The sequence below is a fragment of the Capra hircus genome, chromosome 27 (genome assembly GCF_001704415.2).
Source record: "Capra hircus breed San Clemente chromosome 27, ASM170441v1, whole genome shotgun sequence".
NCBI classification, from domain to species: Eukaryota; Metazoa; Chordata; class Mammalia; order Artiodactyla; family Bovidae; genus Capra; species Capra hircus.
In genome coordinates, this window is record NC_030834.1 from 6947223 (window position 1) to 6975005 (window position 27783).

Consider the following 27783-nt stretch of genomic DNA (forward strand, 5'->3'; position numbering starts at 1 on the left):
CAGTCTGGGGCATCCATTCGGACGATACACTCCTTCCGTTGGGGTCTGCAGAAAAGAAAATGCCCTTTGGCACCACTCTTACAATTCATTTTAAAATTTGTCTTTCGACTGTATCCAAATCACCTGGGCGGTTTTACTTTCACATTTTGAATTCCTATCCTTAAAACTAGGGCTGGTAAAATAAAACCTAAATATACTTTGAGTCAGTCTCGCCAGTCCTCTCAAAAGATCTTTACCCCAACCATTTAAAAAAAGAAAACACCAGTCAGGTAGCAATAACAGCGAAGGTGTGACTTCTCCCCTCCCCTTTACCAACCAGAGGTGTTAAAGGTCCTGCCCTACTGGAGATCAGCCCAGCTCTTTGGTCCTGTCACCACGGGAGTTTCTAGACTCTGCAATTTGCTGCAATGCCCCCAGCTCCGAGTCACCCAAGAGCTGCCGTTTCTGCACCTTGTCACGGTGCTGTCACATGCTAGTCACTTCACAGCAACCAAAAGACCTGCAGAAGTAATTCCCGTTGATGCCACTTAACACATGCCGAAGTTTGGGGAGAGCTCATTATTACAAATGAGGATACCTGCCCTCTCCCTTAACAGTCACAGATGGTGCTCTATACTACACACACCCATGTTCAAAATGTCTCCTAATAACTGAGGATAAGGCTGGGAAACCACTACATATCAATTTTATAGAGGAAAAAAAAAAAGTGAGGCTGAGAGAGACTAAATGACTTTCCCAAAGACACAAAGATACTTATATATAAAACTGGAATCGAACCAAGACCTGTCTTCAGTCCTAAAGAACTTTCCACAGCAAACAATCCATTGTACCCATATAAACCTTGAATAAAAGTGAAAGGCAAAGCCATTAAGGAAAAAACTTATGGGTCTGGAATCTCCAAAAGACCTAGACTCAGGTCTCAGCCCCAGCAAGGCTCTGTTTCCACATCTGCAAATAACGAAGATCATAATACCTGCCTTAAAAAACCAGGCATTCAAAAACAGAATTTACTGTTAAATTTTTAAGAAGATTTCAGGGGTTCCTTTTTTCCAGAATCCTTAACTTTATAAAATAGGGGAAAAGTTCCTCACAATTCCCCAGAATAAATCTAGGGTCCAAGTACCAATGCCTAAAAGCACACACTTCATCATCCACGATAAATGTGCCAAAGAAAGCTGTGGTGTTTGAAGGCAGCAGTTCACACACAAAAAAAAGGAGAACCAGAAGGTTTTGTTCACCACACACCTGACTGTGAATATGGACGCCTGAGAGAGACAAACGGACCCCAGGCCCGAGCAGCAGTCAACCACAGTGTGCCCTTGGCTACCCCAGTCCAGCACCAGCTCTTTAACCAAGACTTGCAACAAGCAAGGACCAAGAGTCACTCTCTTTCCACGCGAGTATGCGAAAGTATCGAACTGAACCTGACAATACATTTAAAAAAATACATCCACCATGGTCAAGCTGGACTCATTCCAGAGTCCCAAGGATGGTTCAGCATTTACAAATCACTCAATGTGATACATTGCATCAATCATATCAACAAAAAAGATAAAAATCACATGATCAGCTCAATAGATGCTGAAAAAGCACTTGATAAAATTCAACATGCATTCATGATAAAAACTCTTGCCTAAGTGGGTATATATCTCAGCATTATTAAAAGCTATTTATGACAAATCCACAACCAACACAATACTCAATGCTGAAAAGCTTCCCACTAAAATATGGAAGAAAACAAGGATGCCTACTCTACCCACTTGCTTTCAACATAGTATTAGAAGTCCTAGCCACAGCAATCAGACAAGAAAAAGAAACAGAAGTATTCAAATTGGAAGGGAAGAAGTAAAATTGTCATTATATGCAGATGACGATACAGTTTCTTTGTGCTCAGTCATGTTCGAATCTTTGCAACCCATGCACTTTAGCCTGCCAGGCTCTTCTGTCCATGGAATTTTCTAGGCAAGAATACTGGAATGGGTTGCCATGTCCTACTCCAGGGGATCTTCCTGATCCTGGGGTTGAACCTTTGTCTCTTGCTTTTCCTGCCCTGGCAGGCATGATACTGCATATAGAAAACCCTAAAGACTCCACTAAAAACTCCACAAAAATGATTAAAACTGATTTTAAAAATTCAGTAAGGTAGAGGATAGAAGAATAACACACAGAAATCTATTGTATTTCTTTACACTAACACTGAAAAGTCAGAAGGAGAAAGTACAACAATCCACTTCAAAATTCCATCAGAAAAATAAAGTACTTCGGAATAAACCTCACCAAGGAGGTGAAACACTTATATGCCGAAAACTGTAAAATACTAATGAAAGAAATTAACAAGTATTCAAAGAAACAGAAAGATAACCCATGCTCTTGGATTGCAAGAATATTGTTAAAATGGCCACACTGCCAAAAGCAATCTATATATGTAATATGATCCCTATCAAATTACCCATTATATTTTCCATAGAACTGGAACAAGAAATCCTAAAATTTCTATGGGACCATAAAAGTCCCAGAATTTCCAAAGCAATCCTGAGGAAAAAGAACAACACTGGAGGCATAGCCCTCCGAGACTTAAGACAGTTCTACAGAGCTACAGTAACCAAAGCACGGTGGTGCTGGGCTTCCCTGCTGGCTCCGTGCTAAAGAATCTGCCTGCCAACACAGGGGACATGGGTTCGATCCCTGGGTCAGGAAGATCCCCTGCAGAAGGAACTGGCAACCCACTCCAGTATTCTTGCCTGGGAAATCCCATGGACAGAAGGAGCCCGTCAGGCCATCGCCCACGGGGTCACAAAAGAGTCAGATGCACCTTAGGGACTAAATAACAGCAACAACTGGCACCGCCGGTGGATCAATGGGACGGTAGAGACAGTACAGAAATAAATCCACATACCCATGATCAGTTAATCTTCAACAAAGGAGGCAAGAGTATTCAATACAGAAAAGGTTAAGTCTCTTCAGCAAGTGGCGCTGCAGAGGCTGGACAACTCACGTAAATCACTGAAACTAGAACACTCCCTCACACCACGTACCGTAAAAATTAACTTAAAATGGCTTAAAGACTTAAATATGAGACATGACACCATAAAATGCCCAGAAGAGGACACAGGCAAAACATTCTCTGATATAAATCATACCAATGTTCTCTTAGGTTAGTCTCCCAACACAAAGAAATATAAACACAAATAAATAGCACCTAATCAGACCTATAAGCTGTTGCCCAGCAATGGAAAGCATCAACAAATTGAAAAGAATCTACATGACGGAGAAAATATTTGCAAATTATGTGACCAACAAAGGATTAATCTCCAAAATATATAAGCATATCATAACAGCTCAATATCAAAAAAGCAACCCAATCAAAAAAAATGGGCAAAAGACCTAAATAGACATTTCTCCCAATACAGATGGCCAACAGGCACACGAAAAGATGGTCAACATTGCTAATTACCAGAGAAATGCAAATCAAAACTACAGTGAAGTATCACCTCACACCAGGCAGAATGGCCATCATCAAAAAGGCTACAGATAACAAATGCTCCAGAGGGTGTGGGGGAATGGCGAGCCTCCAACACTGTTGGCGGGAATGCAAACTGGTGTAGCCGCTACAGAGAAGAGTAAAGAGATTCCTAAACAAAAAAAAAAACAACTGAGTCACCATATGATTCAGCAATCTTTCTCCTGGGCACGTTTTTAGAGAAAACTATAATCCAAAAACATGCAACCCAACGTACATAGTAGCTCTATTCACAGCAACCAAGACATGGAAGCACCTCAATGTGCATCAAGAGGAAAACAGATAAAGAAGATGTGTTACGTATATACAGCGGAACATCATTCAGCCATAAAAAGAATGGAAAAATGCCATTTGCAGCCACATGGATGGACCCAGAGGTTAATTATACTAAGTGAAGTCAGTCAGAAAAAGACCTGTGTCATGTTATCAGTTATATGTGGAATCTAAAAACTGATACAAATGAACTTATTTAACAGAACAGAAATAGACTCACAGACCTAGAGAACCAAAGGGAAAGGCGGGAGGGATAAATTAGGAGTTTGGGACTAGCAGATGTACACCACTGTGTATAAAATAAACAACAAGGGCCAGTGCACAGCACAGGGAACTACATTCAATATCTTGTAACAACCTATAACGGGAAATAACCTGAGAAAGAATACATATGTATATATGTAAAATGGAATCACTCTGCTGTACACCAGAAGCTAAACAACACTGTCAACCAACCATCCGGCAATTCAACAAATAAAGAGCAGAGGCTTGACAGGACAAAGATGCCTAACCACCTACAAAAGTCCCTCCCTGAAATCAATTACTGAGCACGCAGACTTCACCGTAGGTAAAACGTATATAAAGAGAGTAAGGAGCAAAGCACAGCTCCCAAGACCAAGGGATTTAATGTCTAGGTTAGCGCAGACAAACCCTGTGGAGGCAACTACAAACAAGACAAATCACACAGCCCTCAGCACTCCAGCAGGTAGCAGATGACCTCCCGCACAATCCTAAACCGAAAGGAGGCGCGCGCCAGGCGGGCAGTGATGACAGCAAGGCTCTCCCGGCAGAGGGGACGCACAGCGACTTGCAGGGGGGCAAGAACCCAGGGTTTGTGCAACGCGTGAGGCCAGCGTCGTCTTGCAGGGAGCAAGGAAAAAGGTAGGAGTGTGAAGACTTGGGCAGGGGGCAGAGGAAGACTCAAGGGGATGAAAAATGGCCAGATTGCTCTAAACTTAAAGAGAGCATCAGCACAACCCAACCTGCCAAAATTAGCACCTCAACCTTAATTTATTAGTCATGTAGTAATCTTACGTAAAACCAGCTCAACTGACACAGGTTTGTTTTTAACACTCCAAGTATTAACACCCAAAGTTCAACCCTCATTTTAACATATGTCAAGGAGCAGTTTTCCTCAGAAATACATAGATTAATAAATGAGATAAAATAATAATAAAAATATTTTTGGTCTTCTATTTACATTCAGCTCTGAGTTCACAGTTCATAATTTATAACAATAATTATATGAAAACAGAAGTACAGGAATGCAAGTGTACTCTAACTTGAGAAACAATGAAACGGTATGATAATTCTTCACTAATGGAAATATTTTTATACACTGGTAGTATCCAGGCTCACAAAAGCAAACTTTCTTTTGCCAGTGGAAAAGCACCCAGTACTATTTTTTTCGGTACAGGCTCCTGTTCCTTCCTCCTCCTGCCTTTTTTCACTCTAGCTTTTTAAACATGGTCTTTATCTAGGTGCGGCTGTAAACTTTATGAGCCAGTATGCCAGTTTAGATGCTGTAAAAATTGCCTAGTGGCTCTACTACTTCAACCCTGAAAGCAAAGAAATTAAAGGGTAAGAGCATAAAGTATAGGGCTGTATTTTTCTCTGTGTCCAAGGGTACACAGTTCACCCATGTATGAAACTGCCTTTCAAATCCCTCAAAACTCTGTTCGAGTTCAGTAACAGGAGGCAGGCCTTCCCTTCAGTTCTATACAGGTTCAGATCCAGATTAAACTCGGCGTTTCTGGCACAGGCGTACATCGCGCGCCTTCCCTTCCAGCTCCTCTGACGCCCTCCTGCTACCACTTCCGCTCATCAAGGCAGCTCCCTGCGTTCTCACCCCGGCTCACTGTCCTCCATTCCCCCGTCCATCATTAATTTCAGAAGCATTTATTGAGCGACTACTTGGGTGTCAGACACAATGATCGGTAAGCGAGACACGCTCTCTAGCACCGCAATTTGAGGTTATAGTCGAATAGCTGTAACAATTTTTAAGAGAGATTACTTTTAAAAGCAATTATAATAATGTCATTTCAAAGAAAATACACGGCGCATCCAGGGCACGTGGCAGGACCATAAGCTCCTCTACGGAAATCAGAATCGTGGAGAAAGTGACACTTAAGTTGACCCTGAGGACAAGGATTCTAACTGTCGGGGTAAGAACAAGAAAGCTCAAAGTAAGAGAATAAAACACATCAAAGAAAAACGAAGTTCGGCGTGGCTGAGTTTATGGGGTAGAAGCGGGAGGGGCACAGAACAGAGAGTAAAAAAGATAAAGCTACAAGTAAGCAACTGCTAACTGCAGGGGCCCAGGCTGCCATCACCACCTAAACACGTCTATCCCATCTGTTCAAGGTCTAGTTCCCGTTCTCCGTAATGGTAGACTAGTATGTATCAATTCCCAGAGAGTCAGAGAACCACCTCGATGACCCGCTACACTAGCACGTCAGTGATTTGCTATACTAGCAAGTTTTATGTGTTAATGGGAGGGGTCACATGGGCATCTTAACAGGAACTTCCTGGAAGCAATGGTTTGGTCAGAAAGGGAGTAACAAGTGAAACATTCGGGCTCCAAGACGAACCAGTAGAGATAACATTTTGGATAAAGACCAGTTTTCCACTAGTTCCATTTAACTCTATGTTCCCAAATATTCTGACTATCTAATCGGAACGATTATTCCTAACAATCCCAGCAGTGTGAGACAGGCCCTGCATTCCATTATAATCACCATCTTCCTCTTCCGAAAAGATCCACCACAATAAAATGAGAAAAAAAGAAGAGACAGAAAAAAGCAAAAATAATTCTTTGCAGATGTTCTAACTGTCTACATACAAGGCTCAGAAGTATTCAGTAAAAAAGTTATTAGAACTGGTAAGGCGGTCAGTAACAAAAATACAAAAACAACAGCTTTAATAAACAATGAAGGACAAGTTAGAAAGCATGTTGAGAAAAATTCTACTCAAAATAAGAATAAAACTTATAAAGTATCTAGGCATAAACTTAAGAAATGTTCAGGACTACAATAAAGCAAACTATAAAACTGTTGCTGAAAGAATACTAAATAAACACTATCCTCCTAGAATGAATTAGGCAAAGATGCCATTTCTCTCTCAGATTCCCTTAAAATTTAATGTTATTCAAGGGGCACATAAGAAAATAAAACCAAAGAGATCTAGAAGGAAGCATAGCTGAAAATATAGCTTCCCCATAGAGAAGATATTTCTAAACTTTACAGGAGCGAAAAATCATGATTTAAATGACTGGCTTAATTACATGGCTTAATATCAAGCAAAATTAAAATGGTAACTGGAGAGAAAAACAGCCACGAGACAAAAGGCAAAACTAGTCTTCATGTGAATGGACTTCTCTGCACCCATTAGAGAAAGATGAACACATCATATGAAAAACTGGTCAAAAGACGTGTTACTGAACATTCGAGTCACTACATCCTTCCTAGAAAAGCTGCTTCATCCCCGTCCCCTGGACAGAGCAGGCCCCAAGGGCCTCAACCTCCCATCCTAATCTCAGCTGGATGGACCAGAAGTGACCTCACAGTGAAGCAGAGCCAACCGCCTGCTCACTCCTGGAAAATGGGGCCTCAGGTGCCCATGGCACCTGGAGGATAGTGGGCATCTCAACTGAGGGACACAGCAGACCAGAGCCAGGTGGGACACAGTTATGGAAGGGAAGAGGCCTCGAGAAGAGGGAAACCCAGCGGGCAAGGAAAAGCAGGAGAGCGGATATGCCAGGAAGCAGACCCTCCCGTTCTTGTCTCTGAGGCCTGCCTGTCCTTGGACGTGAACTTGAGCGCTTGTGACATCCATTCAATAAAACCAGCGCATGTAGGTTTTTAATCCCCTGCAATCAGAGCAAGCTCAAACAGACAAGAGCAAGCAAGTCACAACAAAGGACAAAAAGATCAAAATTAAACATGTGGGGAAATGCTCATATATATAAGTTAACAATGAAGCTCTTCAGGCACTCAGTTTTCTCAGCTATCAAACTGGCAAAGACAAAAAGGCACTGAGATGGTGCACAGCAAGGTTAGGAAGAAATACAGGCACTCACAGGTTGCAGAGGGGTGTAAACTGGTAAGACTTCTAGCTTCAGTAAGCCTTAAAATTACGGAGATCCCGTGAAGAAGTAAATAAACTTTTAACTATTTATTGTAAGGAAATAATCACAAATATATACAAGAAAGTTACTAAAAGGATATTTACTGCAGTGCTATCTATAATGAACATAAACAGACTCAAAAACTATTTAAATCAGTGTTTCTCAAACATTATTCACTCATCACTTTCACAGCTTTTGCATATCCCTGAGCTATAGGTAGTGATTCACTCAATATTGCTCATTAAGTCAGCCCATTACCTTTATTTCAGGGCTTCCCAGGTGGTGTTAGTGGTAAAGAACTCACCTGCCAATGCAGGAGACATAAGAAACGGGGGTTCGATCCCTGGTTCTAGAGGATTTCAGCTTTTCTTTTAACAAGTTTTTACTGAGTGCCTACTGTATGCCTAGGAGCTATGCTCTGTGCTATAGATTCAGTAATGACTAAAATAATAATTAAAAAAAATCCCTGGCCTGGCAGAGCTTCTATTTTAGTAGGGGGACAATAATAAGATAATCATATTAATGACATGATTAGGGAGAAAAATAAAACAGGCAAAAGGAACCTGTGGCTTTGTGAGGGGAGAAGTTAGAATTCTGAAGAAGGTAAACACTCGAAGCTTCAATATGTTGGCCACCTGATGGGAAGAGCCAACTCATTGGAAAAGACCCTGATGCTGGGAAAGATTGAAGGCAGGAAGAGAAGGGGACGACAGAGGATGAGATGGTTGGACGGCATCACCCACACAATGGACATGAGTTTGAACATGCTCTGGGAGATGGTGAAGGACAGGGAAGCCTGGCAGGTGGCAGTCCACTTCAGTTCAGTCGCTCAGTCATGTCCAACTCTTTGCGACCCCATGGACTGCAGCATGCCAGGCCTCCCTGTCCATCACCAACTCCCGGAGCCTACTCAAACTCATGTCCATTGAGTTGGTGATGCCATCTAACCATCTCTGTCACCTCCTTCTCCTGCCTTCAATCTTTCCCAGTATCAGGTTCTTTTCAAATGAGTCGGTTCTTTGCATCAGGTGGCCAAAGTCCATTGGGTCACAAAGAGCAGGACACGACTAAGTGACTGAACAACAGCAAAACGCTGGAAAGGCACCTCTGCAGACCTGAAGCTGGGAGCTGGCTGCGGAGGGCCTGGGGATGAGCATCCAGGGAGACAGAACAGCAGGCCTATTCCATAGAATAGCAAAGGGCTCGAGGTGGGAGCAGGCTCGGCGTGTTTGAAGACGGGCAGAGGCCAGCGCGACAGAGCACAGGGGCAAGGCGGCTGGGGCTGGGGGTCCCGAGATCGCTGGTGGGGGCGGCAGAGACGAGGCAGATCGTGCAGGGGCTTTCCGGCCGCGTAAGGACTCGGGCTCTTACTCTGAGATGGGAAACCATCAGACCAACAGAAGACTGACCTGGGACACTGGTTAAAAGGACATAAACCATGGGGACCTGGGTCACTTGACTCCTGGTGGCCTTTGGAGTGGGGAAGAGGTGAATTACGAACATATTTTGAAGGCAGAGCTGACCAGTTTGCTGATATGCTGGATACCGAAGACCCGGTAAAATCACCTAATGAATGAGGTGTTTTGCTGAAGAGGGGCTGAGGATCCCCTACTCCTGAAGGTCATCCAGAGGCACTGTTACCATAGAATCATAAGTCTGATGTGTTGTTATCATTTTATAATACGTATTAGAATACAGAACCATTGCCAAAACATGCTCATTCACATATTTCCTAAACTATTTCATGTGCCACCAGTAGCGTCTGCTCCAGCCTTTGGGAGGCACTCCTTAAAGAAACCTGATACATTCCCTGTCTGTGACTAAACGCGCTCTCTCTCACACACACACACACAGGTTGAAAATGCAGATACCAAACGGCAACAGTAACTGACGTTTAGGTGATCATTCCTGGATTATTTACTTCTTTGTGCTTTTCAAATCGTCTTTAAATGAGTATGTTTTTCATTCTATAATCAGACTTCTCTTTAAGTGGATGGGACTTTTTTAATACACACTTGACCCTTGAACAACATGAAGGTTAGGGGTGCCAGTCCTCCGAGCAGTCAAAAATCCGCATATAACCTTTATAGTCGGTCCTCCGTACCCATGGTTCCACGCTCGTGGGTTCAACTGCAGGACATCTCGTGCTGCAGAACATATTCAGTGGGAAAAAAAACATTGCTGTTCAAGGGTCAACTCCAGGTCTTAGTTTCAGATCAAGTTCTTAGTTTCTGGTTTGATCTGACATAAGGCTTTTAGCGACACGTTCAGAAAGAGAGAAAGGTAGAGAACAGAGACCTACCAGGCGGGAATGAAGAAAGACGCTCAGAAACCGAAACCAGAGGCCCGGACAGCAGCGACACCCATAGTGCATAAAATCTTAGAAGCCCAGTGGCTAGCATGCAACACACAAGAACCGAGATCCGGAAAGCAGAAGCTAGAAATCGTGAGGCGCTCTTGAATCAGCCACGAGCGAGTTCCTGGGCCCTCACTGGACTGGGGACCAGCGCTCCAGCGAGACACCGCTGCTCTGTGGGAGACAAGTTTGCTCGGAACATCTTAACACCATGACAGCATATTTCAATAAGCTGCTCAAATGTTTCTACATAAATGTCACCTAACACATCACCCAGGTGAAATAAACATACCTATGCATACACAGACCTCAAGAGGAATAGAGCAATTTCAATGAAAATCAGAATGGCCTCTAAAAGAAATTGACTGTGTCTTCCATCTCTGTCCCAAGGGTGTCATTTCATAGGTAACTAGGATTCAGTGAAGCTTTTTAGGTCATACCACTTAGTTGGTTTATCAAAGTGTCACTGTTCCTGGCTCTTATTAACTTGCAGAAGACCACAAACGTAAATGAAATGAGACTAAAAGGGCCCTGGCATGCTCTGAGGTTTTCAAGTAATCCTCCACGTTGCTTAAAAGCAGTGATGACTCTTCTCTATCCTAATCAGATCCACAGCTGGCTCCGTCTGCAGACATGCGCTGTGCCTGGGCAGACAGGCGGCTGCTGGGGTGGGAGAGTCACTCTGGGAGAGACAGGAGAGAGGACTCCTTTCCAGGCCTGTCGTGTTTAGACGCAGCTCTCCCGTCTCTCTGATAAGGAGCACAATTATGAATGGGTTTAAGTTGGCTCGTGTGTCAGATGAATCATATAGCCCGGCTAGTTAATCCTGTAATGCCATCTGACAAAGCTCACACCTGGAATCGCCTGGCAGCCCTGAGCAGGGCTTTCATTTCTAAAACAATCTTTTGCAAATAATATTAGGGCTTCAGATCTGATGTCACACAGAGCTACGGCTTCATGGTAACACTGAGAAACATTAAGTGTGAAAAATGATCTAAAGGTCTGCATTGTCGAACCATTCTGAACAAGTGAGAGAACATGGATTTCCTGGAAAGGAAATGGTCTGGCCCTCCCTTCCTTAGTTCCTATGTTCTCCATAAGCACTTCTGGATATTAAGTCTAAACATCATTATTTGATAAACATGTCCTGGCCTCTTTATTAAAAAAAAAAAGAAAAACTAAAGACTTGGGGAAACTCTATGTGCAAGCTGAAGCTCAACTTTTTTTTTTTTTAATGATAATGTTCAGTAAAACAAATGTAAGCTTTCAGTGGCTGACAACCTATTTCAGTTCACTGCATTTCAAAAATGTTTTGATGTTAGGCCCTGTTTGTTTTTCAGCAATTTCAATCTGTCTCTGAATATTCTACAAATGACCCAGAGGAAATGGCCTTATCATAGAAATGGAAAACTGAAAACCCACTTTAAAACAAACAGAAGGGAGAGGTCCTTGAAAAGGGAACTAAATCTCAAAACACCACTTCCTGCACTCAGCTCTCTCAACAACCTTCTCACCAGGAGAAGAAACACAAATCCCGAGAAGAAACACTTAATCCATCAGTTTCTGACACTGTCATTTTATGAGGGCATAAACAGAAAAGACACCCCGAGTCCAAATACGTTCTCTCCCTGAACTTTCCATACACAAGTCTAACTGCACTTTTGAGGGAAAATATTTTCTTAAGCATGAAAGAGAGGGGGAAAAAAAGACCAAAACCAGTAGAGCAGAGGTTTCCTTTTTAAAGAGCCTCTGTCAAAAGGCAGAGTCCCCTGGCCTCTCTCAGACAGTCACCTCTTCACCTCACTCCCTGAGCCTGCTTTTCCTCACACAACTCTGGGCCCTTAAAGGTGGCGCCTCCGCTTGGCACGGAAAGGCAAGGCGGGTGTCAGGCTCCGGCCAACACCAGAGGAGGCCCACTTCTGCAAATGGAGCGGGAACCAGGGCGACTCACCCGGAGGCAAAAGCCGCTTCCTGGGGAGGTTCTGCAGCTCCAGTGGTCCTGGAACACATCCTCTCTCAGAGGCGGCACCCACGGGAGAGCGACTCAACGCTGAGCCCCAAGTACCGCCGGGCTTGTCCCCGAGGACCTCACTCAAGGCAAGACCGGAGCCCAGGGGAGCTCACCCGCGACACGGCAGGGACATGGCCCGGCCGCCCACACGGCCTGTGGCAGGGGACAGGCAGACTGGCTGGTTATTAGCAATGCTCCGCGGTTATCTCACCCCCACGTCATTCACACAGACAGACAACGCAGGGCCATCCTTCCATAAAACTTTTCTCCCTCTCCACCCACATGCTCTTCAACTCCACACCGTAATTTACATTATTACACTGAGGAACAAAATATGGGCTGGAGCTTAGCAGAAACCAGTCATCCCATGGACCCTGAAGAATCCTACTGAGGATGCCCTCGTCCTCCGGGTCGTGGACAAATCAGCCTGCATAATTTCAAAGGAATGTCACTACTAAGGGAATGGACCAGAAGAACTCGGTGAGGACCACCTTCCGCCTGAAAAACTTCCCGCAGATTCATGCTGACAGCGAATCCTCAGGCTCCCCAGTCGCTCCTGAGTAACCCACTCGGAGCGGGTTGCTGGAGGGCAGGCTAAGCCAAAACGTCTCAAGACGCTTGTGACAAGCACGATGGCTCCCAGAGTTGACCTGGGCAGCGAGGGCACATTTTGCCACTAAATGAACCAAATGATCCCCCGCTGGTCTGCCAGGCTGAGCTAAACATTTCTGTGTTTAGGCCATAATGGCCTCTGCGTAATTCCTCTCCACTGCCGTTCAAATCATTCAGGCCAAAACAACAGTCAGTATGTATTCACTTTCAGTGTCCCAGGCATGGTTCTGAGACGTTTACACACACCGGTGCGTTTGATCTTCATAACAACCCTACGAAGCAGGTATTATTAATACGTCCCCTTGTTGGACGGGGTGGCTGGGGCACAGGTGAGCAGAATGGCAGAGCTGGGATGTGTGTCCAGGCGGCCTGGCTCCATACGCCACCCGCTGCTCCATCCCCCTGGGGGTACCTGTGGCCTGGCTCCATACGCCACCCGCTGCTCCATCCCCCTGGGGGTACCTGTGGCCTGGCTCCATACGCCACCCGCTGCTCCATCCCCCTGGGGGTACCTGTGGCCTGGCTCCATACGCCACCCGCTGCTCCATCCCCCTGGGGGTACCTGTGGCCTGGCTCCATACGCCACCCGCTGCTCCATCCCCCTGGGGGTACCTGTGGCCTGGCTCCATACGCCACCCACTGCTCCATCCCCCTGGGGGTACCTGTGGTCCAGTGCACTGCTGCACACACACTCACCAACAGTGGTCAGATGTGAAAGGCACGGCTATGTATGGAAGCAGAGAGGTGAGATCTTGTTCGGCTCTTGTCACTAACTGTGAGGCTCGGGGCAAGTACCTCTCACTGCCTTGGCTTCAGTACACTCATTCGTCTGCACAACTCTGCAGGAGCGGGGGAGGGGCAGATGAATATCCCTTCTACCTCTAAAATTCCGCAGCAGTCTGCTAGGCCTGATAAAGTTACTAGATCACTGTGTGACATTTACGAAGCCACAGTCAAGACGCTAACAAGGGAACAGAAAGCAAAATAAGTCTCGTGATTTCTGTCGGATACAAATCAGGTTTACTACCTAAACGGCCTGGCGAACCCCTGGCCATGCCCAAGGCAGCCAGGTAGGACGCACACTAGCTGGATGGCCTGCCTGTTGGTACCTGTGTGTGTGCACGCTCACAGCCCAGCATGGAAATGGGGGGTGTTCTTGTAAGGCCAATCCACTACGGCAGCCCCCTGGGAGTGCTGCGATACCCGGAGCAGAGCTCGGTGTCACCCCCAGTCAAACGTCTGACAAAGCAGGTCTAGTTCCAACCAAGTGACAACACTGACAGTTCTTTGTGATCTCTTAGTTCAGAAAAAAAAGAAGTCTATTTACACACGCACACAAATACATGGGTCTTAACACTCGCCAGCATGGAGAAACCGTCCTTATTTGCCATAAAGAGAAAGAGTTCCCTGGGTCCCAGGTGTGAGGAAGAGAGGCAGTACAGATGTCGTCTGAACTGGGTGGGAGAAAGGACGCTGCTGAATGGGTGGGTTCTTCTGGGTTCCAGCCGGCCAGCTGGTATCAACCAGCCATGCCTGGATGACTCAACTGTGAAGAAGGCCGCGGCTCTTTGCGTTTTTTGAGAGACCCTTGCCTGCTGCTCGTCTCAGAAAGTCTCAGGAAGAGCAAGGCAGGCCACCTACCAAAATGAACCGCAGCACCAGGAGGAAAGCCCTGCCTGATTCAGTGTAAGAGGGTAAAGAATGAATTTAAAAGCTTAAAACGAGCGGTACCTGTCCTTACTTTTGTTTAATCAGAACTACTCTATTTGTGAGCAGAGGACCCGAGACCAAAACAGGGGCAGAACAGGTACATCTGATAAAGAAGCCTGCCTGCGAGTCACAGGAGCAGAAGGGCAGCAGAGGGCTCCTCCCCTGCTCTTTCCAACAACCCGGCGGGCTTCACCTTCCTTCTCCCAGTTTAGCCAGAACTTAAAATTGAGATAATAGCGTTGAAACATGTATATTACTTACTCCTTGGAAGGAAAGGTATGACCAACCTAGACAGCATATTAAAAAGCAGAGACATTATTCTGCCAACAAAGGTCCATCTAGTCAAGGCTATGGTTTTTCCAGTAGTCATGTATGGATGTGAGAGTTGGACTATAAAGAAAGCTGAGCACCGAAGAATTGATGCTTTCGAACTGTAGTGTTGGAGAGGACTCTTGAGAGTCCCTTGGACAGTAAGGAGATCCAACCAGTCCATCCTAAAGGAAATCAGTACTGAATGTTCATTGGAAGGACTGATGCTGAAGCTGAAACTCCAATACTTCGGCCACCTGATGCGAAGAGCTAACTCACTGGCAAAGACCCTGATGCTGGGAAAGATTGAAGGCGGGAGGAGAAGGGGATGACAGAGGATGAGATGGTTGGATGGCATCACCGACTCAATGGACATGAGTTTGGGTGAACTCCAGGAGTTGGTGATAGGGAGGTCTAGAGTGCTGCGGTCCATGGGGTCACAAAGAGTCAGACACGACTGAGCGACTGAACTGAACTGATGTATATTACCATATGTGAAACAGATGACCAGTCCAAGTTCGATGCATGAAACAGGGCACTCAAAGCCGGTGCACCAGAATGGCCCAGAGGGATGGGACGGGGAGGGAAGAGGGAGGGGGGTTTGGGAGGGGGACACATGTATACCCATGGCTGATTCATGTCAGTGTATGGCAAAAACTACCACAATACTGTAAAGTAATTAGCCTCCAATTAAAATTAATTTTAAGAAAATTCCTAGGCTCTAAAAAGGGGTAAGTACCTGGAGTCCACTGCTGACACACACGGAGTATTGAGCCGGCAGACCAAGGATCATCCAGTTAGGGTTTAGCCCACAACCCGGGCTCCCTGGACCTAAACCACGGCTACAGCATCACTGTGTGAATCCCCGTGAACCCAACCCGCTCCAGGCCATGTGTTTCCAAAGGCACAGACCTTTCTGTAATCCCTCTGGGCTGCAGAATCTGCTTAGAGGCCATCTAGCAGAGGTAGTTTATTTTTGACATAAAAATGCCCCCACCGGGGGCTTAAGTGGAAAAAACTTTTGTCGGTTCTTTTTCACAGCCATCTGGGTATTTCATTTCATTTTCTTTAAAGACAAGGTTGGTGGTTTAGTCGCTAAGTCGTGTCCCACTCTCGCGACCCCATGGACTGTAGCCTGTCCATGGGATTCTCCAGGCAAGAATACTGGAGTGGATTGCCATTTCCTTCTCCAGGGGATATTCCCAACCCAGGAACTGAACCCTGGTCTCTTGCGTTGCAGGCAGATTCTTTACCAACTGAGCTACAAGGGAAGCCCGGATTACATTGTATATATATATTTAAACAAGAGGTTTGACTTTATCTCCATTTAGAAATTCATTCAAGGCCAAAGATGTATCTGTGTATACACACGCACTTTTGTATGTATATACATGTGTAGGCATGTAGTTTGTTAGGTTATATACAGAATTTCTATTAAGATTTTTTAAATAGACAAACAATACGAGGTTGAAGTATTTATCCGACTTGATTAAAATTTCGTATGTCACCAAATTTTTAAGGTAACAGTCGAATGCTAAGCCGTCTCCTTGGCTAAGATGAGGTCAGAGCTCACAAAACTGGTGCGGTTTACTTATCACAGGCTGCTGCTCTTCAGTCAGCGGGCGCTCTTCAGCAATGCTTACGTCAGAGGAGAGGCCACGTGCTGAAGAAAGGCTGGCACGGCACGATGGCAGTGAAGCCCTCCTCTACGGACCCCTTCTGCCAGGACGCGTGGGGCCAGGCACAGGCTGCACTTGAGCAGAGACCCATGAATGCTCCTGTTAGTCTAACTTTTATCAGGAGATGCTGTTTGCAGGCTGGCTTCCCCACTGTCAATGCATCTCTCTAGAAGACTCTGTCTCTGCCATAGTTGTTACTAAACTGTAAAATCATCAGAAGGATGTGCGCGTGCTCAGGCGTGTCCTACTCTTTGTGACCCCGTGGACCGTAGCCTGCCAGCCTCCTCTGTCCGTGGGATTCTCCAGGCAAAAATACTGCAGCTGGGTGCCATTTCCTTCCCCAGGGATCTTCCCAACCCAGGGTTCAAAGCTGCCTCTCCTGTGTCTCCTATATTGGTGGGCAGATTCTTTACCACTGTGCCACAAGAGAAGTCCCATAGGAATCCATTAGTAAAAGTTAATTTTCTATAAGCCAACTTTCAGGATGAAGAATCAGAATCACCATATCAAAAAATCTGAGGAAGAGACTCAGACATTCTTCGGATTTCTTTTTTCTTCTCTTCGTACAATAAAGAGGCATTTTTAAGTTCCTTCATCCTGGAAGGATACTGCAGAGATTCTGTATTCAGGATCTGTAGTTCTTTTTCCTCTTCCAATAACAGCTTTAAAATATAACCTCCATGCTCACCTAGGACCCCTGACAGAAAGTGTTAGTCACTCAGCTGTGTCTGACTCTTTGTGACCCCATGGACTGTAGCCCACCAGGCTCCTCCGCCCATGGTGGTTCTCCAGGCAAGAGTCCTGGAGTGGGTTGCCGTTTCCTTCTCCAGGGGATCTTCCTGACCCAGGGATTGAACCCGGGTCTCCCACATTGCAGGCAGACTCTTTACCAACTGAGCCACCAGACAGGAGCATGCCAAAAAAGGGTGGAAGCTTGCGGAACAGTAGAAAGGGGACGGGCATGGAGCATTGCCGCTTGTTGCTGAGCTGAGCTCTGGGCGTGATGGGGTTCGTGTGAAAGGCGTGCTGCAGCAGAGGCGTGCACACTCTGTGGAAGGGCCTGGCAGGGAGGTGGCAGCAGAGGCGCTGACAGTGGCTGACATCTCCAGAACACCTCCTAGCTCTGGGCACTGTGTCAAGCGCTTCAAAACATCATCTCAACTGATCCTGGTAATGCCTCCAGGAAGTTAGTATTGCTGTGACCTCTGCATAAAGGACAGAAAAGAGGGCTTTTTGCCCAAGGTAACACTGTCAGGCAATGGTCAGGTTAGGCTCTGAAGACAAGTCCACAGGTAAAGAACCAGGCTTTTAACTCTATACACAATGCCACCCACTGCAGAGGTAGTTCTGGCCCTAAAAGAGGTCCAGTAGCTGGCTTGATGGGATTACAAATGTTAATATAATCACAGTCAGACTTGCACTGTGTTAGTCGCTCAGTTGTGTCCAATTCTTTGTGATTTTCTAGGCAAGAATACTGAAGTGGGTAGCCATTTCCTTCTCCCGGGGACCTTCCTGACCCAGGGATCGAACCTGGGTCTCCCGCATTGCGGGCAGAGTCTTTACCATCTGAGCCGCCAGGGAAGCCCAAAGACTTGCACTGCTGCTGCCGCTGCTCAGCCGCTTCAGTCGTGTCCGACTCTGTGCGACCCCAGAGACGGCTGCCCACCAGGCTCCCCCATCCCTGGGATTCTCCAGGCAAGGACACTGGAGTGGGTTGCCATTTCCTTCTCCAATGCATGAAAATGAAAAGTGAAAAGGAAGTCGCTCAGTCGTATCTGACTCTTAGCGACCCCATGGACTGCAGCCTACCAGGCTCCTTCGTTCATATTATTTTCCAGGCAAGAGTACCGGAGTGGGGTGCCAGCACTAATACACTTTAAATCATATAAGTTATCTATAATCATCTAAGAGTTAAGCTAAGATGCACAGGGGAAAACAATGCAAATAATTATTCTTGAAATCTAGAGATGTCAGAGAAAGAAAGGAAAGGAATGGCCCTACATCCGGCCCATGAGGTTTCTAGGGTGGGTGGAATTTCCTACATGTCCATCTCTCCACTGTTCTTTCTCATGCCCACACAAAAAATTAAAAGTGGATACACTTCTATCTTCCCTCAGAAACTTGAAAATTCTACTAAAGACTCCCTGGGGCTCTAGCACTTTTTCTCCCTCTGCGTCAGGGCCTTGCATGTAAACAACTTAAAGTATACTTTATCTTGGCTGAAGATAATAACGATTGAGACTGGATCACTTCCACTGAAAAGACACTCTGAAGTTAGAAAATCAAAACAGAACACTGGATGTGTTTGCAGTTTCAACCACAAATCCTACTCCACCTTAAATAGCACGGGCTGCTTTCTCATGGAAAAATAAGATTTATTACTAGAAAAGTTAGAGGCACAAAAACAGTAACTTATAAGGGAAACTAGCAGAGCTCCTTTGCAACAGAAGATTTTAATCAGGAGAAAAATAGAGCAGTCGAATTCCAAAATAATCTAGCCTGAACAGCATTTACTTTGGGTATAAAGAAAATGACGTCGTTAGAGTCGGGATCCGAAACAACTGTTTCATACAGAACCAGCTACAATGCCCAGTTCATTCCAAATTGGTGGGGAAAACTTTGCTCTCAAATCTAACAATGTACAACCACGGGAGACTCAAAGCGTGTCATACAATTTCAGAAACTAGCCTAGATTTTCTAAAACCTTGTTGTTTTTAAATAAAGTTTTCACTTGTGGGTAAGTTTGTTCAAAAGGGAAAAAAATCATGAGATAAAAATACAGGATTTCGTAAATTAGAACATTTCCTCAAGAGTAAATATCGTATTCTACTAATACCATTCTGACTGGAGGTTATAGTACTTCTAGGCGCTTGGCACCTCTTGATGTTGTTGTTCGGTGGCTAAGTCACGTCTGACTCTGCAACCCCATGAACTGCAGCGTACCAGGCTTCCCTGTCCTTCACGATCTCTCAGAGTTTGCTCAGACTCGTGTCCACTGAGTCAGTGATGCCGTCCACATGTAGACAGACATCATCCTGACGAGGACGGGAGAGGAAAGGCTCACAGGTGGGAATGAGCCAGGACTGTCGCCATCTCCTCGGGCGGGCACGCCACCGATGCGGCCCTGCTCGTGGTCCCACAGGCAGTGGCACAAGCAGGGCGGCAGCTCTCTCCTCAGCCGCCACGTCTGGGCTCACAGGACAGGGTTTTAGGGGACAAGCGCCCCAAGGACAGGCTCTGGAGTCCCCACATCGGCTCCCTGCCAGCTGTGTCCGCGGGGCAGGCGGGGGACTCCTCTCCCCGGATTCCCTGGACCCCCTCCCTGCTTTTCCCACAGGGGCAAGTTCCGAGGCCTCATCGCTACCTCAGCCAGGAAACGTCGAAAGGCAGGAACTTGGATGACATCAAACTATCCCCTTGTCTAAAACTGTGACAGGAGGAAATACTGAAACTATCATTTTCAATGAGATAAACTATATAAAGAAATCCTTTATATCTCTGTTGCCCAATAGCACAGATAACTAAAAGCAGCTGTAACACCTGCTGGGAGGGATTGGGGGCAGGAGGAGAAGGGGACGACAGATGAGATGGTTGGAAGGCATTACCGACTCGATGGACATGAGTCTGGGTGAACTCCGGGAGTTGGTGATGGACAGAGAGGCCTGGCATGCTGCAGCCCATAGGGTTGCAAAGAGTCAGACACGACTGAGTGACTGAACTGAACCCCCTCACTGAAGTCAGTGGGATGAGCCTCAATAAAAGCCTCTCCAGGATAGGAAGAGCCAGATCCCTCACCAAGCTGGGATGTATTTTAAACACGGCAATTCAACATCTCTAAGGGTGCCCTGCAGGACTGAATGTATATGGACGAGAAAAGAAGATTTTTCAGATCCCCTCTGAGCAGAAAATATTCTCAATAAGCCATTCAATGCATGCGCTGGCTTACAGACCGAATACAAGACAGTGAAGGCAGGCGGTCCCCTGGAAGAGCACAGATGTTCCTGCTAAACCTCCCCTCAAGGCTCAAAAGCACCAGCGGGTCTTCAACTTGAATGTGAACAGACACTTAACAAGGGCTGGCTGGTGAGAGGCCCTGAGGCTTCTGTCCGGGGCAAAACAAAGAAACAGAATGAGAGGGATGCGCAGAAACGGCTCTGCCACCCCTGGACGGAGACAATCCTTGTGAAGGGACAGAGAGTTCAAAGGCGCCATGGCCGTGAGGGAACCTTTCAGACTGGGAGGCTTCTCCTGTTCCTGGGCGGCACAGCTCCTAACAGGGCGCCTCAGGCTATGAAGCCTCGATAAATAGATGTCCAAACCAGCACACTGACCAGAGGCATCGTCCACTGCAAGGCACTCTGTGGTAACTGGGACTTCGTGCTGCACAAAAGTCAGGAGGCAGCCCCTGCCCGCTTGGGTTCCAGGCTGGACGTGGGGCGTCTGCACAGGCTGGCTGCTCCCTCCTGCCTCGCTCGGCCGCCCCTCTCCCACGTCCTGAGGATGAAGAGGGGCATCTCAAGTTCCTGGCACACACTGGCTCTGGAACAAGCCCTGAATACTGCCCTGCTAGCCCAACTCCCTCATTTGAAACACAAGGTCAGCTCAGAAAGGAGTAAGGGACATGCCCAGAGTCACAGAGCGAATCAGAGGCACCAGAAAGCCCAGCCTCGGGACAGGCCCCTGCACGCCGCTTCAGCTCTAAAGGGCGGGAACGTGGCCCCGCGTACAGGCCTGCAACACACACACACACACACACACACACACACACACACGCACACACACGCACACACACGCACGCCGGATGCTGAGAGTCGGGAAGGCCTGCAACACACACACACACACACACACACACACACACACACGCACGCCGGATGCTGAGAGTCGGGAAGGCCTGCAACACACACACACACTCACGCACGCCGGACGCTGAGAGTCAGGAGAGGGTCCTGTGGACGGGGGTTTCTCCAGCCTGGTTTCACCTCAGCTGCTGGGGCTCCCGCTTCTGCTTTCAGGTGAGAGACAAGGACCCTCTGACGAGGGCTGGAGGAGACGCAACCTTCAGCCACTGACGCAACCTTCAACCGCTGACGCAGCCAAGAAAAGAGTTACAGTCTGCTGCCATCTCTGCATTCGGCTTCCTGGAAGAGGCGAATTTGGGTTTCAAAATAAGTGCTTCTTCTCAACCAATTCAGGCTGACGAAGGGTAACCAGTCGTTATTGCCTTCACAGAATTACAGGGCAGGATGTCAGGCTGTGGAAACAGCCCAAGGCAGACAGTGGGAGAATGAAACCAGCTCTCTCAAGCCGCCTGCCTCCATCCAGCCTCCATGCGGCCAGCGGCACCCATGGCTGCTCAACCCAGGAGCTCCTCTACCTACTCCAACTCCAGGCTCCTAACTGCTTTTCAATCTGTTCTTGTATAGAAGATCCTAACTGGTCACAGAGAGCTAACCTAAGGAGCCAGAATTCGTATGATTTCACAGAGCCAAGGCTTCCCTGGTGGCTCAGCTGGTAAGGAATCTGCCTGCAACGCAGGAGACCTGGGTTCAACCCTGGATTGGGAAGATCCCATGGAGAAGGGAATGGCTACCTACTCCAGTATTCTTGCCTGGAGAATTCCATGGACAGAGGACCCATGGGGCTGCAAAGAGTCAGACACTACTTAGCAACTAACACTCTAACATAGAGCAAGTAATGAATTTTTGGAGTTGAAAATACACTTCGTGAATTACTTTAATCTTATTTTCCCAAAGAGTAAATAAAAGCCTCGGCATGAGGTTAAGACTCTGAATGTAAACAGAACTAGGGCCAGAGCCCACATCTCCCACCTCTCAGCACAGCTCTTCCTAAGGCCCCGGGATCACCGGCAGACGTGGCACAACCGCAGAGGCCTCCCTCCACGGACAGGTCAGGAGGTCTCCCCGGGGTGGTCAGAGTCACGCTGGCCTTATGCACACAACAGCCACGGCAAGCAGCCACTCAAAGGCCCCGTCCACCCATCGCTCAGCCAGATGGAACAGGGGCTGGAGAAACATGCGGGCGGGAGAAGATCCGGGACGAGTGGAGCAGGCCTGAAGGCAGAGGGAGAGGGCGGCACGTGAGCAGCATGGCTTCCAAGCGCAGGAGGGAGCCTCCTGGCCACACAGCGCGCGGTCCTGCGAGACCTGAGCCCTGTCGCTTCCTCTCAGCGCCGCGTCCGTAACCAAGCTGGCGAAACTGGCTCACACGCTGGCTGCTGTGTCCTCAGCTGTTTTCCTAAAGCTGAGCTCAATGCAAGATAAACACTGCTTCCACACCAGGCAGCCCTGGGTGGGTCCGGATCCTCACCACACCCTGGGCAGCTCCGGCAGATGGACCTCAGGGTTCCCGAAAAGAGCCGGAGCCACAGGCAGGGCTCCACTGATCCGGGGCAGGGGCTGGGGGGGGGGGGGGCGGTTTGCTCCCAGGAGGAGCAGCAGGGCACACGGCAGCTTGCGTGCATGCGCATGTGTGTGCGCACGTGTGTCTGTGTGCGTGTGTGTGCACATGTGTGTGAGCGTGTGTGCACGTGTGTGTGTGTGTGTGTGTGTGTGTTATACAAATTTCAATCTACATTTCCCAGTGAAACAGTTAGCAAAAATGTCGCTCTCCTTTGAAAAGAAGAAGTGACTTTCCCAGCACTGGGTTGGGAAGTCCACACTGTTCACCCTGAGGAGCCCGAGAGGACAGAAGCCCACAGAGAAGCTGGGGCCGCGGACTCGGCAGTTTGTCGCTACGGTGAATGCTGCAACTGGTATTCTTTGGTTGTGTTCTAGGTGGAGACTTTTGAGTTCCCTCATTTTCAAGTTTCGGGAAATGCTCAGCTCTGTAATTTCCATGGTGACCGCAAAGTCGCAGCCAAGGATGGGACCACACCCTGGACTGCTTACCACACCCTAGACCTTGACCTGGCTCCTCAAGGTCAAGATGCCAGAAAATCTGAGGCAAAGCCCACCCTCCACCCACTTCCTCCTCCAGCTGACTCCCCATTGCCTGCTACACCTGTGGGCCACGTGCCCACCTGGGATCCTGACACTTGGACAGACACTGACCTGCTTGCCACAAAGCTGACACCAGGTCAGCATCTGAGACCCCGCGCTGCATTATGTGGCGAGCAGGGTCAGGCCTTGAGCAACAGGATCCTTCCCCACATTGTAACTGGAAGGGTCCAGAGGTGGTTCCTCCATCATGGTCACACACTCAGATCTTTGCACCAATCACATGCAAATCTGTGTTCCTCACATCGACCTTGGGAGCCAGGAGTGCTGGAATCCTCTGGGTGAACTGTGTCAACCAGAGGACGTATCATGAGCCTAAGAGCCGGCTCACCTGAGGAGTCCCCCAGGGGACTGGCTAGAGACACATGTTCCAGTGGTCAGCGACCATCTCCACTGCCCAGCCAGGCCTGAGCCTTCTGATTTGTAAGCTGCAGAGACAGTCTTTAATTGTCTTTTTTGTTTACCTTTTAAGCAGCGAAATACAAAAGAAATACAAATGTTTCCCTGTCATTCCGTCACCCGGAGCCACAGTCTTGTCCTGGGAAAGCCGGACTAAAATGTCCACACATGGTAGCTGAGCTCCTCTCTTCAACAATATTTAGACAAAGGACTTAGGAAACCAGGAGGGATGAACAGCAAGAACTAAACCACAGGATGCAAACGTCTCCCCCACAGCCTGGCCACAGGCCCCTCCCCGGCCCGCCGGGATGACTGCCTCCTGCCGCAGGAACATTCTCTCCAGATCTTCCCGAGTGGGGGGATGTCCATTTCAGCTGCCAGGCATCCTTTTTCTCACCCCTTCAGGTACTCACAGCTCCCATAACAACAGGCCTGAGACAGGCAAGCTGTAAGTAAAGGTGACCAGGGCTGGATGAATGCCAAATAAACCAATGTCAAGGTCAGCGGCTGTGGGTGGGGCAATTTGATACTTACCCTGAACACGCCCAGTCACCCTTTCCTCACTTAGGACTCAGAGTCAACACAGCATCCCTCAGCTTGGTGTTCAGCCTCATTACTTACCTACCTTCTTGTAGATAACTGTCTTAAGTTGTTTAAAAGAGGAAGCAGAAATCGTTCAGTGGATGGTGGATACAGCAAGGTGGAGAAATGACAGAAAAAGGAAGAGAGTCATCATTTCCATGTCAAGTACAAATGTCTGACAGACGAGGAAATGGACCAGCAAGAGAGGAAGCAACTGGGTCTCGGGACCAGCTCAGGACTAGGCCAGCAGAGGTGCTTGGGCCTCGGTCCCGGCTCCCCTGGCCAACAGGCAGGGCCTTCACAGAGCACCAGCTGAACCAACAAAAGGGAGTGGCTGGGGGAAGTGCATTCTGAGCAGGGACACTCTGCTGCCCGCCCCGCTTCTGAAGACAGGCTGCAGGCACGCCGGGACCTCTGAGGAGCTGGGGGCACACACACTGCTCACAGAGACGATGGGGGCGGTCAAGGGCACCCATTAAACACGGGAGGGACGTCAATCATCCTCGGAGCACCCTGCAGGCCCCCCAGCACTTTCTCCTGCCTTCACCCCCACAAGTCTCATTTTCCAAGTAAAGAAACTGGGGACCAAAGACGCTCTGCTGGGTCCCACAGCTGGTGGGCAGCCACCACAGCAGCCAGGCCCACGCCTTCCTCTCATACAACCCCTCCATCCGACGTCACAAATGACAAAAAGCCACACCCCACGGTAGACTGGAGCAGGGACTGAACCACACCCTCAGGCCAGCTGCACAGTCACGAACGTTCCCGCTGGATCACTGACATCCCCACTGGAACCCAGCACAGGCCCTGCCTCCCCTAGAATTTCAGGACGGGGCGTTTCTGCAGCAGGGTCAGCCCGGCCTCTGCTGAGAGCGCCCTTGTGGCTAGCTCTCCCGCAGGAACACTGACCTGAGGGGAGGAACCACGGTGTGGCCAGAGCCGGCCCCGTCACCTGACTCAGCTCTGGTGACAGAACCCAGCTGTGCAGGTGGGCACCCTTCAAGGGGCTTCCAAACACGCCAGGGCCGAGCGGCAGAGCTGGAGACAGGACGCACGCCTCAGGGAGCCGGCTGATCCCACAGAACTTCCCGTCCTTTGTCCTTTCATGCTGCAAGGCAGCTTAAAATCGGTCCCCACAGAGCTGCACAGACCATGCCTTGCAAGCATCCACTCGGAACCATCAGGAGGTCCCCTCGGCAAAGTGGGACCAAGGGGTCTTCAGTGTAAATTCTGCCATCAGCACACATTCCTTCCATATTCTTGAAAACGAGTTCAAAATGGAGTTTAAAAGCTATAAGGATAGTAGACGGCACTGGAAAATCATGGATGCAAATGGAAACTGACACTTTTAAATTACTAAAGCTTTAGAAGAAGGAATCTAGACATGAAATCTTTATAAAAGCAAAATAGGGAAAAGAGACTCATTTATGAATTGTAAGAATTTTTCACCTCATAGTAACAGAAAAAAAAAAAAAAGTAACTTTTAAAGGAGCCAAAAAATTGCTAGGCATTTTCACATATTTTATCTCATTTAATCTCTTCAATAACCATGGGAAAAAAGATATCATCCACAAGTTACAGCCCAGGAAATGCAAGCTAAGAGGCTTCACACAACTGCACAGCTACTAAGTCCTGGAGCATAAAGAGAGAACAGGCCAACCCGGGGAGCACAGGAGAACCCTAGAAGAGCAGGCAGAGCTACAGGCCACGCATGACCTGACCTGTGGGAAGAGCCAGAAGGAGCGGCCAGGCCCCGACAATGTCTCAGCTGTGCCCCCAGCATGGGTCACGGGCCCCTGTGTGCACAGCTCTGTTCTCCACATCCTACCACGACGAAACACACACTCGCTACAAGGACGTGAGCACGAAGACGTGTTCACCAAGCGCTGATGGTTTTGTGCTCACTATCCATCTTCCCCCCTCAGCCTTCCTACCACCAAAGGCTTCACGGGAGGTGTCTGGGGGGAGCGAGCAGGGAGGGGCAGGGGCAGGCGCTGCGGAGAAGCTGCGTGGAAGCCGGCACAGGGAAGTCCTGACACTTCCTGCGCGAGCAATGACCACACTGCATAGCCCACACGCATGACCACCAGTCTGCGAGGCCAAGTCCTCTCGTGTGCTGACGTTAGGAAGAATAACTTCCACATAATGACAGCCATGCTTTCTTCACACTCGCTGAGCTTTTTATTAATGCAGGAGAAATGCTGTTAAATGCTCCCACACACTTGCACCTCCGTTAACAGTCACAACCACCACCCACCCACCTCGTTCAGTACTGTCATCATCCCTACCACACATAGGAAGAGACGGATTCAAACGTGGCTGCGCGCTTCACTAGAGGTCAACCTGCAAGAAAAGGAGGCAAAACTGAAACCTCAGCCCAGGCTCATAACCGCTGAGCTCTGACGCTTTCCAAAAATATGCTTTACGTCCTTTTTTCCAAGCATTCTCTTTCTCCTTTATTACCAAAGTTATGAAACCTTGGGGAAATGTCCACTTGGGGAAGCCCAAGAATACTGGAGTGGGTAGCCCGTCCCTTCTCCAGGGGAACTTCCCGACCCAGGAAAAGAACCAGGGTCTTCTGCATTGCAGGTGGATTCTTTAGCAGCTGAGCTACCAGGGAAGCCCCAAATAGCCACTTAGAAAGAGACAAATATTTTATGCTGATAGGCTATGTAAGATAAATGACATGATGATATGTTGGAAATACGAACTTAAAATTTAAAACTTACCTGTACTCAAGGCAAGAAATACCAGCTTACACAATATACACTCACCAACACACCTGCCATACTCAGCTGATTACCCCAGACATCCAAGCACTGGGGTTCTCACCGGCTTTGGGAGTGTCCATGAACGCTTCAACTCCAAGCACCTCAAAAATGGAAATCACGTCCACACACTGACTCGGCCTTGGTCCACCATCTGACCCTACGGTGTCCCGCACGTGCCCTGGCCTGAACCTGCACAGGGGGTAAAGTGCCTAGTTGCTCAGTCGCATCCGACTCTGCGGCCCCGTGGACGGCAGCCCGCCAGGCTCCTCCGTCCATGGGCTTCTCCAGGCAAGAACACTGGAGTGGGGTGCCATGTCCTCCTCCAGGGGATCTTCCTGACTCGGGGATCGAACCCGGGTGCCAGGGAAGACTGGGAGCTGTTTACCGTCTGAGCTACCAGGGAAACCCCTGACATGAAC

The 27783-nt window shown here is 48.1% G+C and overlaps 1 protein-coding gene and 1 long non-coding RNA gene across 7 annotated transcripts in view; both read right to left on the minus strand.

Annotated features, from left to right (window-relative positions):
- On the minus strand, window positions 1–27167 carry LOC108634082. Its single transcript, XR_001917361.1, has 2 exons — window positions 26855–27167; window positions 1–45 (listed from the first exon to the last, which is right to left on the minus strand). It is a non-coding gene; the product is annotated as an uncharacterized LOC108634082 (long non-coding RNA).
- PSD3 (pleckstrin and Sec7 domain containing 3) overlaps window positions 1–27783 on the minus strand; it is a 489705-nt gene that overhangs the window by 268051 nt on the left and 193871 nt on the right. The window lies entirely within an intron of this gene.